Raw genomic sequence first — 16,766 nt, forward strand, 5'->3', positions numbered from 1 at the left:
GAAGCACTCTTGAACAGGCAGGTAATTCTGCTCTGGATCCTCTCACAGGCTGCCCTGCACAGCTCAGGGTCCTCGTTTTCCTCAGCCACACCTCAGGTGTGACCCCAGCAGGACAGGGGGTCACACACTGGCACTGAGGGCTGTCTGTCCTGTCCCATCACTCAGGTACCACGGGAGCTGCGTCACACAAACAGCCTTTAATGCCACCACTACCTTTAGGAGGTTGTTCAAACAAATCAGCCTTTGAAGTCAGGCTTTACACAAAGCTTTATTAAAAGGTTTTATTAAGATGTCACTATAAAGTGAAATAACTTTAATACAAAATATTTAGGAATATTACTCATTTATTGAAACAAAAATACTTTTAAACCCTTCCAGCATCTTTATGGACTATTTACTCACTTTTCCAGTTTCAGCCAGCTGGCTGAGCTGCCCTTTTAAGCTCTCATGCACACACAGAAAAAAGAAAAAAAAAAGCTCAGAGTGCATCCAAAAACGCACTCTAAGACCAAAGAAAAATTCTCTGAATTCAGAAAAAACAAGGCACCGTATAATGACAAACCTGGAAAACCATACCAAACATGTGGTTTAATTTCTCTTTTTTTTTAAGAAAGGTATCTATCAAATCATGTAAAAACTTGTTTTCTAAACAGTGAAGACTGCTGAAAGCATCCTCAAATGTGTGATACCTAGTTTACTTAATCATGCCGAAAAGCATACCAGACTAATGAACAAAAAAATAAAAAAGAATCAACTTGTACTCAAGGCACTCAATAAATTAAGCACAAAATCAAAATAAAGCAAATGTACTCACTCAACAAAAGCAACAACTCCAAACAGTACCTGCAATTTTTCTGAGTATTATTTTTACGTGAACTTTTAAATTTTAGCAAGAAAAACATTACGGCGGAGGTGTTGTTCATTGTAACCCCAAAATATCCTGCTAACGAGGAAAAACTTCTTAAGCCAGCGACCCAAAAGAAACAGCATCATCCATGATGAGCCCACAAAGATCTCATGGAGCACAGATGAGTTCCTGATGAAACCTAGGCTCATTTACAATACTTCACTGGCAGTGAAAAACGCATGTAACTGTTTCATATTTTCACTCAGAAATCAGCCCGAAAACATCACTTTCCACCCTCTCTTTAAACTCCACTTTCAGAATATGGCCTTAGCCTCCCGACCTCTTCTAGGTGACTCTACTCCCCAGTCTCTGGCTCAGAGCACTGGTTTTTGGAACACTGGAGTTTCACTATCTCAGTGACCACTGAACATGGAAAAGGCAAGTACAAAAGTAATGTCCTGGCCAGTTTATATCTGGGAAACCTACTCATCAGGAGTTGATTCTCCAAACTTGGGCTCTTCAAGAGAGAGACCAGCTATTTATCCATCATGGAAGAGCCCATTCCAGTGGAGGTCTCAAGTGAATCTGTAAGACAAGACTCAACAAAACCAAAACTTCCACTATAAACCTAGATTCAGTGCTAGAAGGGGTGGGATGCCTTCTCCCATAGCAGATGATGCAGACACTGCAATGTGCTTACACTTTATATACCTGTTCCTAGAAAGAAACAAAACTACTAAATTCTTAAACGTTTATGTTTATTGTACCTTATCACCCCAAACACCAGTAACATCAATATACTAATATCTACCTGATGAGTAGGTACTCAATGTGTATCTCACACTTTGCACACCCAGAAGACAGAAACCAAACAAAACAACTTTCCTAACAAACCCCACAATTCCCAGCTCATTCAAACCCCTTACGGCAGCTTTGACTTTGGAAATCAGGGGGGGTTTTGTAAAGAAAAAACCCCTCCAGATTCACAACCAACACGACTAAACCCACCCCCCGGAGAAGATGCTCAGCACGTGTCCCAGGACCCGCATTAGCGTTAGCACAGCTGCTCCCACACAGAAATTAGAAACTCCTCCTTGAACCAAAAAAAAAAAAAAAAAAAAAAAAAGGCAAAAAGCAAAAAAAAAAAAAAAAAAAAAAGCCTTAAAACATCCTTCCAAACCTACCAAACGAGCTCTCCCAGCGCACAAACTCCATCCTCGCTCCCCCCCGCCCCAGCCGCATTTCGGCCTCAAGCGGCCCTTTTGTAGCTCCCGCACAATAACAAACCGGCCGAGCCTTCTGGATGCCATCCCCCCCCCCTTGTTTTGCTGAGACACACACACACACACACACGGCGCGACAAAAATATCTTTGTGTCACACTCCAGACGACGATAAAAAAAACAACCTGCCTTTGCGGCGGGGAGCCCCCCGCCCCGGCTGCACCCAGCGGGGAGCGCAGTGAGGCGGGGGCGGCTCGGCCCAGGGGGCCGGAGCCCGGACAAGGGGCCCCGAGCCCGGGCGGCCCCGCCAGCGCCACCGGGGATGGGCCCGGCCAGGCCCCGCGGCGGCCCCGTCCCCGCAGGGAGAAGGGGAGCGGCTCGCACAATAAACACCGGCGGCTACAGCAGCGCCAAACTGGGGCGAGTCTCCCCCTAACCCGCCCGGGGGACCCGCCCGAGCCGGGAGGCCGCGGGGTGCCGCAGCCGCTGGCTCCGGCTCCATTTTAGCGCTGCCTCGTCCCACCTTCCCTCTCCCTCCCCTTCCTCCTCCCCCCCGGCCCCACTCACCGCCCCGAATATCCGCGGCCGCCGCCGCCGCCGGCCCCCGATACCCACCTGTGGTGGTGGCGGGGAGCCGGGGGTGCCTGCGGAGCCGGGTGCGGAGGTACGATAGGCGCGGGGCGCGGCGGATGGCGGCGGATTGCGCGGGGCGGCGGCGGCGGCTGCGGCCGATCCGGGCACTCGCTGCCTCCTCCTCCTCCTCCCCCTCCTCCCGTGCCGGGCCGGCCCCGCCGCGCAGCGCCACCTGCAGGGCGCCGCCGGCAGCGCGGGGGCGGCGCTGAGGGGGAGCTCCCTCAGGGGGACAAGGAGCGACTGGAGAGGGTCCTGCAGAGGGAACCGAGGGGATTCGGGGCTGGAGAGGGTCCTGAGGAGGGAACCGGGAGGATTCGGGGCTGGAGTGGGTCCTGCGGAGGGAACCGGGAGGATTCGGGGCTGGAGTGGGTCCTGCGGAGGGAACCGAGGGGATTCGGGGCTGGAGCATCTCTCTGTTGAGGAGACACTGCGGGAGCTGGGCCGGGTTAGTCTGGAGAAGGGAAAGCTGAGAGATCTCAGCAATCCGTGTAAATATCTCCACGTGTCCGAGGGTGGTGCCCAGTGACAGGATGAGGAGCAATGGCCATAAGCTAAAAGACGTAAAGTTTCCCCTCAACATGAGGAAGAACTTGTTTAGGTTGAGGGTGGCGGAGCTCTGGAACAGGTGTCCAGGGATGGCGTGGAGTCTCCCATTCTGGAGACATTCCAAACCCACCTGGGTGCATTCCTGTGTCACCTGCTCCAGGTGACCCTGCCTTCATCTCCAGCGGTCCCTTTCAACCTCAATTAATCCGTGATTCTGTGAGCTCCCCTCAGAGGGACACAGAGCTGCTGGAGTGGGTCCAGGGAGAGGGAAACAAGGATGACTGGTGGACTGGAACATCTCTCTTACGAGGCAAGGGTTATCACTGCAGGGTTCATCGCTACAACCACCCCAGCTTGAAACCCCTGTGCCAGGGACAATGTCTCTGAAGGGGTACTGGAAATTTTCCCTCACATTTTTACGACCCTAGAGCCACAGGGCAATGACAGGGATGACGCCAGGCCCATGAGGATTCCCGTCCAGCCTGGGAGGGACCAGAAAACGCCACTGATGGTTGCCTGCTGTTCCCCCGTGCTTTCATGGGCAGCAGGTTCAAAGGCAACCTGGAGGAGCTGCCCCTTGGAAGGACTTCAGTCTAGAAATATATTTTAATTTGTTCTGTCATTAAGGATGATGGAAATGGATGCAGTAGAGCAAGACAGTCACTCCTCTCCCAAAAAACTCTACAGAGCCATAAAGTATCAATAGCCTCACTGGCAAACACAGTCCCTGCTTCAGACAAAAAAAGCTTCAGGTCGACACAACCTGAGCAGAAGCACTGGCAAGAAATTGGCACTAAAGATAATGTTGTAAAAATTACTGCAAATTGCAGTTCCTCTGCCCACTGGATCTTTTACAGCTTTGGAGATGTGGTCTCCTTGCACCCAAGGACAGAGCAGCCTCTCTTTAACTCTCCTTCCCTGTCCTGTAAGACACACAAGTGTCTGTTAGTGTGATATTTGGTGACAGAAGGCCTGACTGCAGGTACACATATGCATTTATTTCTTAGGGAAATTTTTCTGAACTGTTCAGCAGTTCAGAAAAATTGTGCACACACACATATATTTTTATATATGGGACAAGCACCTGGGCAATTCTGGTCTCATGCAAATGCACTCTTTAGCTTATTCATGGGTCACCAGTCATATGCTGCCACCCCACACGCCCTTGCCCACAAAGGGAAGGTGGCTTTAGAGGAATTTTGCAGCACATTTCCCCAGTGCAGGCAGTGCCTCAGGAGGAACAGTTCCCACCTCTCTCCACGTTACAGGGACAGTGTAAGACCGGGCACCCAGATCACTGCTCATGAGAGATGTCTGATCTCAAACAGTCATCGAGAGTAATGCAGAGGGAAGAAATGCATGAACAGCTTTCTGGACCATATTGAATGTTCCTACAGTTGATCTGCACTGCTATTGAAGTTGCCAGGCACTGAGCTACCAAGAGATGCACCAGCACTCCTGAAAATCTGGTTGTCAGATGTCCTTTTCTGCATATCAAAGTATTACACCACTCCTGCCCCTTTGGTGTCTCATCTCATCTTTCTAGAAGTGTTTTGCCTCTCAGGAGTCAGAGGCCAATGCCCTCGACTTTTCTCCCTACAGGAGTCTACCCTCCTTCCCAACATTCCCAAACTTCTGATCTCACCAACTCGCTGGCAGCTGGGGCATTAATCTGGTCCACTTAATTCTTTCTTCCTTTGGTGGTCAGACAAATACACACACATACAAATAGCTCTTCTAACTTGCTTCCTGCCCATGCAAACCTCACTGTCCTCCACAGGAGCAGCTACAGGTGCACAGTCACAGGGAGACACCCAAAGGAATTAACATTTCCCTTGGGGAGATCAGGAATGTGGGATCCCCTCGCTTTCAGTGACTCATGCAGACACAACCCCCGCCATCTGCAGGTGACTCACACAGGTTTGTCCAGGTCAACACTATCCACACCTGCTGCTGTAATAAGCAGTTCTCTGAAGGTCTCCTGTGCATCTCCAAGGCAACAATCCAAGGCCAAGGGAATAGATGCAGCAATTAAAGAAAAAATTAATGCAGACTGCTGTGACGATCAAAAGGCCAAAGTAAACAAATGAAAGACAATTGTACATTCATTACCAGGTGTGTACACTGCAGTGCCCACGAGCTCCTGACTTTTCCACCTGTGCCCAGCAGTGTGCCAGAACCAGCTCTGGAAATCTGCGAGTCTGGCTCAGGACTGCATTAGGGCTGGATTTTCCACCCCCTCACTGTTCAAAGCTCTACCACCACAGGGGCAGTGTGTGGCTCCTCTACATCCTGGTCAACTACAAGCTGTCCAAGGGGACACCTGCAGATCAGACCTTGGCATAAGGTGAGGAATTTCTTCTGATGCTCTTTAAAAGACCTGCACCACCTGTCACCAGCCTGTGTATAAATCAAAACTACTGGTGTGAAGTGAGAGCTGGTAGGATTAGACCTACAGCAGACTGTGAGGGAGGAGTGTCAACAATGAGAAGCAGTTTGGGCAGAGACTGAAGAACAGGTTTCGTTTGGATGAAATTCAGTGCATAGCTCTGTGCAGGATCTATTCTGGAAAAACAGCTCACCCACTCTGATTTTTCACCTGTTCCAGAGTCCTTACCAAATTATCCCCTGGACAAGAGTGTTAAGCTCAGGAGTGTTCTGCTTCCTCCTTGCAGGACTAATTACAAGTGAGAGAAGAAATCCTGCTGTGTGCTTCATCCTTCCACTAGTGAGAAATCTGCCAAATACAAAATACCCATTACAGAGGACTTACAGCCCTAGTATAGGATATACATCTACAGAAACGTCTTCTGGTATAAGGCCTCCTAGAAATAATAGAATTTCTATTATATTCTACAGCTTCTACGAAAATTTGCTCTGAATCCATCAATCCCTGCCCCTGCCTTGCACCAAGCAGGGTGATTTACAGGCTGAATGCTCCTGTGCCATTTTGCTATCACTTTGTTCAGCTGTAAATGGCAGCCTGCACCACAGGACAGGGCCTTACTGCCCTTGCAGTCATTCACAAAACTCCACAACACACTTGGAAAAAGCAAAGTGATCCTTCTCTGTTGCCCATCCAGAGGCCATTTGGCACCACAGAGTACACATTTACCTTAGTGGGTCAGGTCATGGTCCTTCCAGTTTTCCATCTGTGTCAGACTGCAGCCAACATCAGCTGCTGCAGGAGAAACACTCAATGGTCAGCTGTGGAATAACCTGTCCATGGGAGAATATGCTTTATAATTCTATGAGGTAGGAGCTGTTTATGCCCTGAAGCATGAAAATCATTTCAAATTCAGTTGCATCTAAATCAAGAATGCCTCATGCCTGCACTGACTTCATTAGCTCATCTGAGACAGCTACAGGGAAATTCATGCCTGCAACTAAGTGAGCAGGGCCTTAGGACCCAAAACCCAGTCAGCAAGAACATCAATAGAGTTGAGCTGTCATATTTGAGAGGTGGGAGAGAAGACATGAGTAGCTCTGGCAGCTCTCTGTAATCCCACGTATGAGGCTGTGTTATCCAAATATAAGGAAATGTTTTGAAAGCCAGACCTCAAGTAGAACAAAGGGACATTGGGTCTCAAATAGAAAAGGTTTCTTCTCCCTCTTATTTAAGACCTAATATCAATAGAAATGCTTTTTAAGAAGAAAAAGATGTTCTGATGAAAGAGGAAGCTGGAGTCTCTCACCTGTCTAAGCTGAAATAGAGTTGAAATACTGGGAACAGGAAAAGAATATGAAAACCCAGGAACCTTTGCCTTTATTCCAAACTGGGTTACTCGTAATAACTGTGTTACTTACAAGCTGCTGCATCAGGTAGAGGCTGTTGATTTTTATTCCTTTACAGCCCATGGGATCTGCAGGCTCTGTATGAAAACAAGATGCCATGGAAGTGTTTGTTTGCCAGGCTATTGTTTGTCCTTTTAAAGGCTGCAGACCCACTCCATTCTTCATGAGAAAATGCCGGCTGCCTGAAGGACAAACCAAAATGACTATTTAAGGCACTAAAAATGGAAATCATTTAAAACAGAGCTGATTAAAAGGAAGAAACTATTCTTCCAATGAGAAGTGAATTGCTTTCAGCTGGCCTGAGCAGTGTGCTTGCAACAAAAACCAAACAGCAGTTGCCTGATAGTGCAAGTATTTTGGATGCACTTCATCGGCCATGACTTCAGTTTTTCCTTGTGCAAAACTTCAAAACAAGTCCACTGCTTCTGTTCATCCCAGCTCTATGATTTTTCCTTTGGCTGGGCTGTTCAGAAGACAGAAAGGCTGTTCTTTAGGCAGATTTTAAAGCCCAGCCTTTCTTGCTACATGCACTTGGAAGCCCTCACAAAACCTTGGTTGCTTAAATAGCAAGAGATTCAAGAAAAAAAAAACAACAAGAAACATCACACACCTTTCTTACAACATGCCAGCTTGTGTTCTTCAAAAGACTCCAAAGATTGTTAGTGACATGCTGAGTTTTCAGCACATTCAGAAAAGAGGGGAGGAAAGGGAGATGGAGGTACAAGTGCTAAAGTTTTGTCAGGCAAAGACTTGGGTGTTTTTTTCAACACAGCACTCACTTCCAAAACACATAGTAAAACACTGGGTTTTTTTCAGTTAGCACCTCTCTTTACTCTATCAAAGCCTCCTTCTCCAGAGAGGTTGAAAAAAAATCCAAGACAAATAAGGGGATCCAGTTATTTAACATACAAGGTCCTACAAGGTGTATCTCAAAACAGAAGGAATATTTCTGAGGAAGGCAAAACATTCCTGTGTTAGATCAGCCTGACTCTTATGACAATTCATAATATAAATATATCAAACTTCTTTCACTCTAAATCTGAAGATCTGTCCAGATTTAAGCTACAAAATAGTTTTCTTTCCTACCTTTAAACTCTCACAATGACTATAGTTGTGGTCAGGATGTGAATTCAAGGATACATTTGGGTTCATGGTTCCAACCTTCCACCACAACAATCTGATTGCTCCCCTCCGTGTGTGGCGAGACAGCTGCTGTTTCTCAGTTCAAAAATATCTTGCTTCACCCTGACAAAGGGAGCTACCAGCCGCTTCTGAATGCCCTGGAGCTGATGAGAACGGGTAGATTTTGGTAGAGCTTCAGCCCCTGCTGTATACAAGGCAGTTCTCACTGTCCCTGCCGAGCGTGGCTCTGATCAGTGACGGGATGATCACAGCCCAGCCAGCGTGTGAATCCTGCACACGTGCAGAGACACAAATGGTAACTGCAATTACCAGGCTGCAGGATGCGCTTCCACTGCCCCGAAGCCAAGGCCATTGTTTGAACACCTCTGGAGCTGCAGCATTTCCTTCTTCTTGGGGAATTCATGAAACAACTCTCTAGTGAGTGGTTTTTTTTTCCCTCATGACTAGATTTGTCCCTTCTGTCTTAGGAGATCACACTTGGTCCCTTTTGAGTTCAGCTTCTTCTTTAATTATTAACACAATTCCTAAATATTTCAGTGGGCGCTAACTACCTCTGCTCATGGAAAACACAGCATCAGCCCCCAAAGCCTCATCCACCTCCTGCCTCTCTGTCCCTGTGTCCCTGCTCCCTTCGGGAACGGCCACATGGCTCGGGGTGGCACTTCCCACGGGACTTTGGCTCGTGGTGGGGGCACCAGGCGCAGCTCTCGGGACACGGGGGGGGGGGGGGGGGGGGGGGTTTGGGGGCATCTCGGGCGCTGCTCGGGGCTGCGATCCGGGGCGGCGGCGACATCCCGCCGCGTCCCCGCTAGATGGAGCGACAAACCCAGCCTGGAGCCGCCGGCGGGCCAACCCCGCTGTCCCCAGTGTCCCCAGTCCCGGCTGCTGCGTGCCGCGGTGGCCGGGGGGCTCGGAGGGTGGCCAGCCCCCTTCCCGTATCTCCACTCTCTGTGTCGGGGGGAACAGCCCAGGGTCCCCGCGGTACGCTGGGCTCACACCCCCACCTCTGGCGCTCTAAGAGGTGTCGAGTAGACGCTTTGCCAGGTGGGAGTGGGTTTTTCTTGGTGCTGTGGGCATTTCTACTTGGCTATTTAGAAGCCAATGAGTGGCTAGTGAGCAGCAGCCTTGGCGAGCACAGCCGAACTCGCCCTCACACCAAACCACCCCGCAGATTTGCTGAGCCCCTGGGGCCAGGGTTGTTTGTGTAATATGATGGGGATGTGGGTGTGCTCCAGCCCACCCACGCCTCGAGGAAACCTGGGCAGCTGTGGTCTGTGCTCGGCAGGGCTGGCAGAGACCACCAGGAGGGTGCCCGCAGCCCCTGTGCTCCCTTTGGAATAGAGCAGAGTCCGACTGTATCATCACCACAATTTTGTTGAAGGTGCCATTCTTTCCTCTCAGCTCATCTCCAGGGGATCTGTGGCTCATCTGCTTTGCCCTCACAAGCCTGGGAAGAGGAGCATAGGCAAAGGCTGTGACCACAGAAAAGGTTCAGCAGAGACAGATGGAAACTCAGTGGCTGGCAGACCCTGTCCTGTCCAAACAGACACCAAGTGCCACCAGGGTTTGCAGCAGCCTGGGGACACCCAGTGTGTCCCAGCCTGGGGAGAGGGTAGGTGGCACTGCTGATGCCACACTCCAGGAGGCCAAACTCACCTGTCCTGCAGTCTGGACTAAGACTGATTTTAGACATAAAAACCAGAGGATGAGGGACAAGGATGCAATGAGGCTGACTTCAGCAGGAGCCTCTCCTGTGCTGCAGGAGGTGCAGAGGCCATGAGTCTCTCCAGACCCCTCCATAACCTCACACCATTCCTGCCCAGCCCTGTGGCTGAGCATGGGGTGTGGGGGCTGGCAGGAAGGAGCTCCTGCCCTTGCCTGGGATGTGCATCTCACTCCAGCATGGAGGAGAGCCAGGCGGTGCCAGGGCTGGCAGGCGCTATGGTGGGAGCACAGCCAGGGGTTATTAATAACCTGCTGAGTCAGGGGGGGCTCTTGGGTTTCAGGATCACAAGACAGGCGCCGAGCAGCTCAGATGGATCTCCCTCATTCCTACTTTTTACATTGACAGGGACAACTGCTAAGATGGCCTCGTTCTATCTGCAGGACAGCTTGGCCCCATCCTGGCAGTCACTGCACCCAGCAGGGATGCAGGGTGAGGACTGGAGCTGCAATGACCCCAAAAGTACAAGTGCTGTCCTAAAGGAAATAAACAAAGAGGGCAGGGGCAGAGACACACAGGATTGATCAGCTGTGTCAGGACACAGCAGCCATAACAGCCCCATTCCTCATCAGTGTAATCAAATCACATCATGGAGAGAAAATGAGTACCACAGGCCTCCTGTCCTGCTTCCCTGCGGGGTCCTCTCTGCAACCCCCAAAAGGGCTGTGACTGAGGCTTGCATCCTGCTCCTACCCAATGGGATGGAACCAAGGACTTCATAAGATGCAAAGAGAATTTGGAGGATCTTGCAGACATGCGCATTGCAGTGTCTACTTTGAAGAGTTTTGCAGGGGATGAAAAGCCTCAGGGGATAGGGCAGCTCTAGCAAGCTTGGGATGAGATCAGACCTCCCAGAAAGCACATTGTCCCAGCCTGGCTGCCACAGGAGCACCTGTGCTCCTGCTGCAGCTCTTGGCTGAGACAGGCTGAGCTCTGCTCTGGGGTGATTCCTTATGCATCGCTATGGAAAAGTAATCGGTGATGTGGAACAGATTAACTTTCAGATGCAGCAGCCCATAGTAGCATTGCAGCTGAACAGTTTCTCTTGCAAACACAGTCCAAGAGCAGATGGAGTGGCAAAGAACCATCCCCAGATCTGAGGCTGGCCCTCCGGGGTGCTGTCAGGGTGGGGGTGCAGGGCCCCTTGCACGCACACGAGCTCCCATCACTCTCTGCTCTGTGTGCTGGGATCTGGGCACTCCCAGAGCTCCTCAGGGCCACACAACCCATTGATGTTTGCTGGCCATGCTCCCCTTTCCCCATCCTACACCCCCGGGTGTGCTGGAACACAGTTGCCTATCAGCAAGGAGAGCACTCTGGCTCTTGTTGGTAGAGTGTTTCAGGGTGGCAACATCTCCAACAGCTATTTTTTCACCCAGGTCAGGACCAAAATAAGCCTGTCTCACCCATCCCCAGCAGCTGTTACAGACATCACGCTGGTGTTCCCTGGCCCCTCTCCTGTCACAGAGCTCAAATCCTGGCACCTGCAATTGCTGTTGCTGTAGCTGCCACTTGCAGTGGCTGAAATAAGTGAAGTGCTGAGGCTATGCTTGACTCCAGTGTCCCTGGAGAGGTCTCATTTCATTGTATCAGGCTGTCTGAGCCACTGAGCCCCGTTCATTTCAATTAGCCCGATAGCTCTCCAATCCTATTTACCTTTATGAATGTGTGAGCATCTTACTGCTTCCCACAGCAGTCAGATTAAAGGGTGAGCGACGAATCACACACTGCATCCCTTGCAGGGCAGACCCACAGCTGTGTATTTCCTGCAGTGAGTAAACTGAGACACAGATAAAACCATATCCAAGGGACACAGCAAACCTCATTGAGATGGGAGCAGCCTGCAGTGGTAACCCCCAGATTAGCCAGAAATCCAGCCTATACCTTTTAGTTTTAAATGAATAGTTTACATTTTAGGTGATGCATCTTTTGGCAGATAAAAGATAGAAGAGCCTGGAAAGGCTGTAGTCCGTCCTTTTTTGACTAAGTGCTCCCTCCCAGCAGGACCTGTCCTTAGGTCCATGTTCCTCACTTGGATTTTAACAATCATTAACCATCTCAACACATTCCAGCACTTAAATAGGCTCCTTGAGAGGGAGAGATAAGGTATCAGCTTTCCGGTTCATCTTGCCAGCCTGTCTGCAGCAGATAAGCATGTTGGGCAGCAGGAAAAAGGTTATCTAGAAAGGAAGCTGAGCAACGGTTGCTGTTATTGCAGGAGGCTTTGAAAAAAAAAGCCACCCCACCAGGAATCCCACAGGCCATACAAGCCCTTCCCGGAGGAACGTGATTGATGGTTGGAGTCCAGCTGTGCCTTCCTCCCGGGGTGGGAGGCATCTTCCGTGGGGAGGGGAGGGCTGCCGAGGTCACCCTGTCCCAGGGAAGGTCACATCAGAGGCAGGTGCCCAAAAACCTGTTGCTTTCCCTCTCTCCTGCCCTGCCCCTGCTATGAGGAATAGCAGAAGGAGGGGTTTGGATCAGCATTCCTGCTGCCCCTTCAGCACATCTTGAATGTTTCTGGGCTGAGGAGTCTGCAAGAGGGAGCTTTTCTGTCCAAAACTGAGGAACTGCTCTTCTAGGATGTGCATGAGGTCCTTGGAAACCAGCACTGATCTCCACTGACCACTGCAAGAATGGAAAGAAGCTTCTGAGGATTCTCAGCCATTCTTAACCCAAGATTCACCTTGCTTTTTGTGATGGGAGAGGAGAAACAAGCCCTGTTGGGAATGGATGTTCATTTACCCTTAGTGAAAGATGTGCCTTTCCTTTGGACAACTGTTTTTTTTATTCATCTTCCTGCCCAATCTATGCTTGCTTTTTTTGCAGTTGCAGAAATGATGCATATCAGCTAGGAAAAAAAAAAAAAAGGCAAAACCTACTCATTTCCACTCAAATTCCCAGACCCCCTTTCTGCCTTCTTGTTATCACCCAGGAACAAAAGACCCCTGATCACAGACATGATGGTTCATGAAATGGCCTGAATTGGGGGCTGCAGAACAATTACTGGAGCAAATCCTGCCAGGAAGTGCTCTGAACCCACTCAGCCACCTTCTCTCCCCTCTGGACCTGCCATCTCCCTCCTGCCTCTCCTTCCAAGGAATCCTCACGGCATCCCTCCACATGCTCCTGTATTTTGCTGATTCCTATTAATCTGTGTTTTATATAACCCCTGGCTTGTGCTGGACACAAAAGCGATGCATTACCGTGCTATTAATACACAACTCAAGGTTTAGGATTTAAAGCAAATAAACCCCCTCACACAGCCAGGAGAAACAATCCATGACAAACCAGTGATGGCAGCTCCAAGGGGCAAATCCCAATGGAGAGAGGGCACCACACCCAGATACCAGAGGCTGATTCCTTAATCACCACTGCATTGAGTGTGTTTAGCTATTGCACAGCTCCTTGGCTGGAAGCAAACATCACCGAATGCCCAGAGCACTTTGGGCATCCATCATGAACATCCATCATTTTAGCTCTCAGCTTCTGTTCCCATTGCTTTTCTTTTAATTAATTTCTGCAGGTCTGGCTTACCAGTACTGATGGTCTTGCACAAAACTGCTGGTCCTGGGAGAAGAGAGGAAGTCAGAGAGAATCCCAAGGGCTTGGGGATATTGGAGGGACGGGAACTCAGGGCAGTTTCTGGGGAATGGAAACCAGCTGCATCCGTTTGAAATTCGTTAGAAAAACCAGGATAGAACCCTGTGCAAAGCCCAAGTCCCATCCTCCAGAGAAGCTCAGAGGAACCACAGGGTAAAGGGAAGAGCACTGACATTTCCAATGGCCCTGAGCCCACAGGCTGGCCAGCAGTATCTGCTGCAGGATTCCCACACGTGATCCTGCTCACCCAGAGCTCTGGAGCCTCCTGGGAGCTTCAGCCAATTTGTTCCAACACTGCAATTAGCACTTCATCATGCCCAGACTGTGAACAAAGGCTGTAATACCACCCTGCCCGCTAAGAACCAGGTATTTTCCAGGGAAAGCTCTTCTTTGGCAGGGTTGGGCAGCCCCCAGGCCATTCAGCATCTCCTTCCTGCAGCAGGGTTCCAGCACGGATCAGCCTCGCTCAGGCTGTGTGAGGTTAATGGATTTCAAGCGACTCCTGTGATTAACTTTTCCTAAATCTCCAATTCTTTCGTGACTTCTATTTTTATAAAAAGAAAAGGGAGGGAGGCGGTATTTACAAGGGATTTCACTCAAATAATGAAATAAATGTGATCAGCCAAGGGACTTTAATCCGCTTTGACTCCTGTGTCCTGGGGAACGAACGAGCACAGAGATCTTTGCTGCTCCGAGTCCCAGGCAGGCACGGAATGAAACACCCCCATCCCTGCCTGTCTGCGGGGCAGAGCCTCAGCATCATCCCTAAATCAAGCACTGTATGCAGACATAGGCTCATCGGCCAGGCACTTGGGTCAACACCAAATAAAAACACATCTTTGGTTTCCTGCTCCCACCCTGCAGCCCCCATGTCCATGTCTCTGCCTGAAGTCTGGTGTGCTGAGGCAAGAACTGGCCACATCTCTAATTCAGATGACCAAAACCACCTAAATGCATCATCTGTGTTCATATATCTTTTGCAGCACCCTCTGGAATATATTCGTGTGAAGAGGAGACACCATTCTGTTTCCTTGGGCTTTGCCCAATATCTTAAACTTTTAGCCTGGAAATTACATGGTTAATTATCACTTTAATTGAAAATCTTAACTGAAAACCATGCAGGTGATTCCCCCTAATTGGAATGAAACCTTAGAGCTTCAAAAGTGAGTTGGTGGCTGCCAGGGACGTCCTGTGTGCCCTGGTGCTGCAGGGAGCAGTGTCAGGGCTGTGATAAGAGCTGGGGCAGCTGCACTGAGCTACTGGGGGCCACATAAACCCAGGAGTGTCTTCACTCCCCTCAGAAACATCCTGAGTGAAGAAAAGCAGTGTGTTTGCCCAAGAAAACCCAGCCTGGGGTGAGCTAGAGCCACACCTTTGCTACTGCTGGCAGACCTTGTGTGACATGACAGCCTTTCTAATTCTCCCCTCAATTCCCAAATCTGCCAACCCACCTTCCACCACCGCCTGCAGGTCCCTCCCCGCCAGCTGCCTCATCCTGGGAAGGACATGGACAACGAGTCACCCTTCCTGGGGACAGAGATGACCTGCCATGGCAGGGAGGGCAGCACAACCCTGACGTGGGAAAGGATTCATTTCAGCACAGCCCCAGCCACAAATGTACAAAACAGCTTGTCAGGAAAAAAGCACCAGCTTAGGTTGAGGAGAGGAGAACCGAACACCCCAGGCGTGATTGCCACATATGCCCAAAGATATAATCCAGATTTGCTACTTGCCCTGGCCTTGGCACCCTCTTTTTTTTTCTTTTTTTTTTTTTTTTTTAATAAATTTAAATCTCTTTTTGCTGCTGAACATTATCAGCATTAGGGTGAGGGGAGGAGGGGCTTTTTCACTGTCCCCTGCAGGATCACACACGAAATCATCATTACAGCAGCCTGGGACTCTCCCAGTGGCACCTTGGAGTGCTGATGGCAGCAGTCCCCCAACCCACACACTGCACTCGTCTCCTCCTGGCCATTTTCTTAATTAATGAGTTAGACGAACTGAAAGGCAGAAGTTGCCATGGTCAGGACTTCATTCCTTCTGGTTGGACAGGTCTTGGCTTGGAAGGACCACTCCTCCTCCCACACCTCACAGGCTGAGCCCTGTGTGGCTGAATTTGGGGATCTGAAGGTTCAGGCAAAACACTCTCACTCCTGGGCAATGCTGAAGGAGCTCAAACCGTTTGGCTTTTTTTGTCTCTCCACATTGTGAGCATCTGCACAGAGCAGCCCCAGTGTCCTGCTCCAGTTCCCAGGGATAGGGGACAGGCACCCACCATCCCTTGCTGTTGCTATAGAGACAGAAGCTGCTTTTCTCACAGCGATGCTGGCTGTTTCTGAGTGGTACCTTCAGCGTGGCAGGCAGGGAGAGAGGGATCAGGAATGTCTTGGCTTGCTGGGAGGGTAGCCATGGCTGAGGCAAGGCTCTGCCAGGCCTTTCCTCTGTCCCCAAATCCACACTCATCTTGTGGGGGGTCTCCCAAAATATTCCCTTCCATCGCTCAGGGCACTGAAGTACTGTGGGAGAGAAGGGGCACAGGCTGCAGGGGGGCTGAGGAGGAAGACTCCCTGGAGAAACTGTGGGAGAAAGCCCCAGCCTGTGAATCCCAATTTACCTGGGAATCACCCCAGCTCACCTCCCCCTGCTCTCCTGCCTTGCTTTGCAACCATGTGCTGGGATGAGACCAGCTCAGCTGATCTAACCCACCCTGGCAGCTTCTCCAGGCCATGCTCTCCTGATTACACCAGCAAAGATCAGGAGCAATTCCTACAAAGCCATTCTGCCACCCTGGATATACCAAGAGGAGACAACACAAGTGCAAGGAAACCTGGACTTGGTAACACAGCTGTAGAATCATCCAATCTATTTGCAAAGGTTCAGTAAATTCTGGAGCTACAAAGTGATTCCCACAAATCCACGGGAGAAAAGACATCCCCTGCTCCCTGTCCCTTCAGGAACCTGTCATCTCCAGCTACACATTGGTGCATCACTCACAATCAGAGCTCAGAACGTGCTGCCATCCTTGCTAGGGATGAGGATAAACTCTGCCACATGTCATAATGCCTGGAAGGAAGAAAAAGCAGCACAGCTCACTTCTTCACAGAAATCTTTGCAGGAGAAGGAGGCTGGCAAAGGAAAACCCTGATGGGAGGGTAGCACATCCCTGCTCCCACACGCAGCAGCAGGAGGGAAGCAGGACAGCACCTGCCACCCCCGCTGCTCTGCCTGCTGCTGCACCAGCCTCCAGGGACAGCCCC

General features: G+C 50.2%; 1 protein-coding gene across 8 annotated transcripts in view; it reads right to left on the reverse strand.

Moving 5' to 3' along the window:
* PRRC2B (proline rich coiled-coil 2B) overlaps positions 1-2,800 on the reverse strand; it is a 46,651-nt gene extending 43,851 nt beyond the window's left edge. For 4 of the 8 annotated variants that reach the window (XR_015808079.1, XR_015808077.1, XR_015808078.1 and 1 more), the window contains exon 1: positions 2,637-2,744. The gene's annotated coding sequence lies outside the window, so the exon portion shown is untranslated. Of the gene's footprint in view, positions 1-2,636 lie in introns of all 8 variants that reach the window. The other 4 variants (XM_014873235.2, XM_014873236.2, XM_088177515.1 and 1 more) reach the window with 3 other exon arrangements.
* Between the last annotated feature and the right edge of the window lie 13,966 nt (positions 2,801-16,766).

The sequence above is a fragment of the Sturnus vulgaris genome, chromosome 22, assembly GCF_052056855.1.
Source record: "Sturnus vulgaris isolate bStuVul1 chromosome 22, bStuVul1.hap1, whole genome shotgun sequence".
Classification (NCBI taxonomy): domain Eukaryota; kingdom Metazoa; phylum Chordata; class Aves; order Passeriformes; family Sturnidae; genus Sturnus; species Sturnus vulgaris.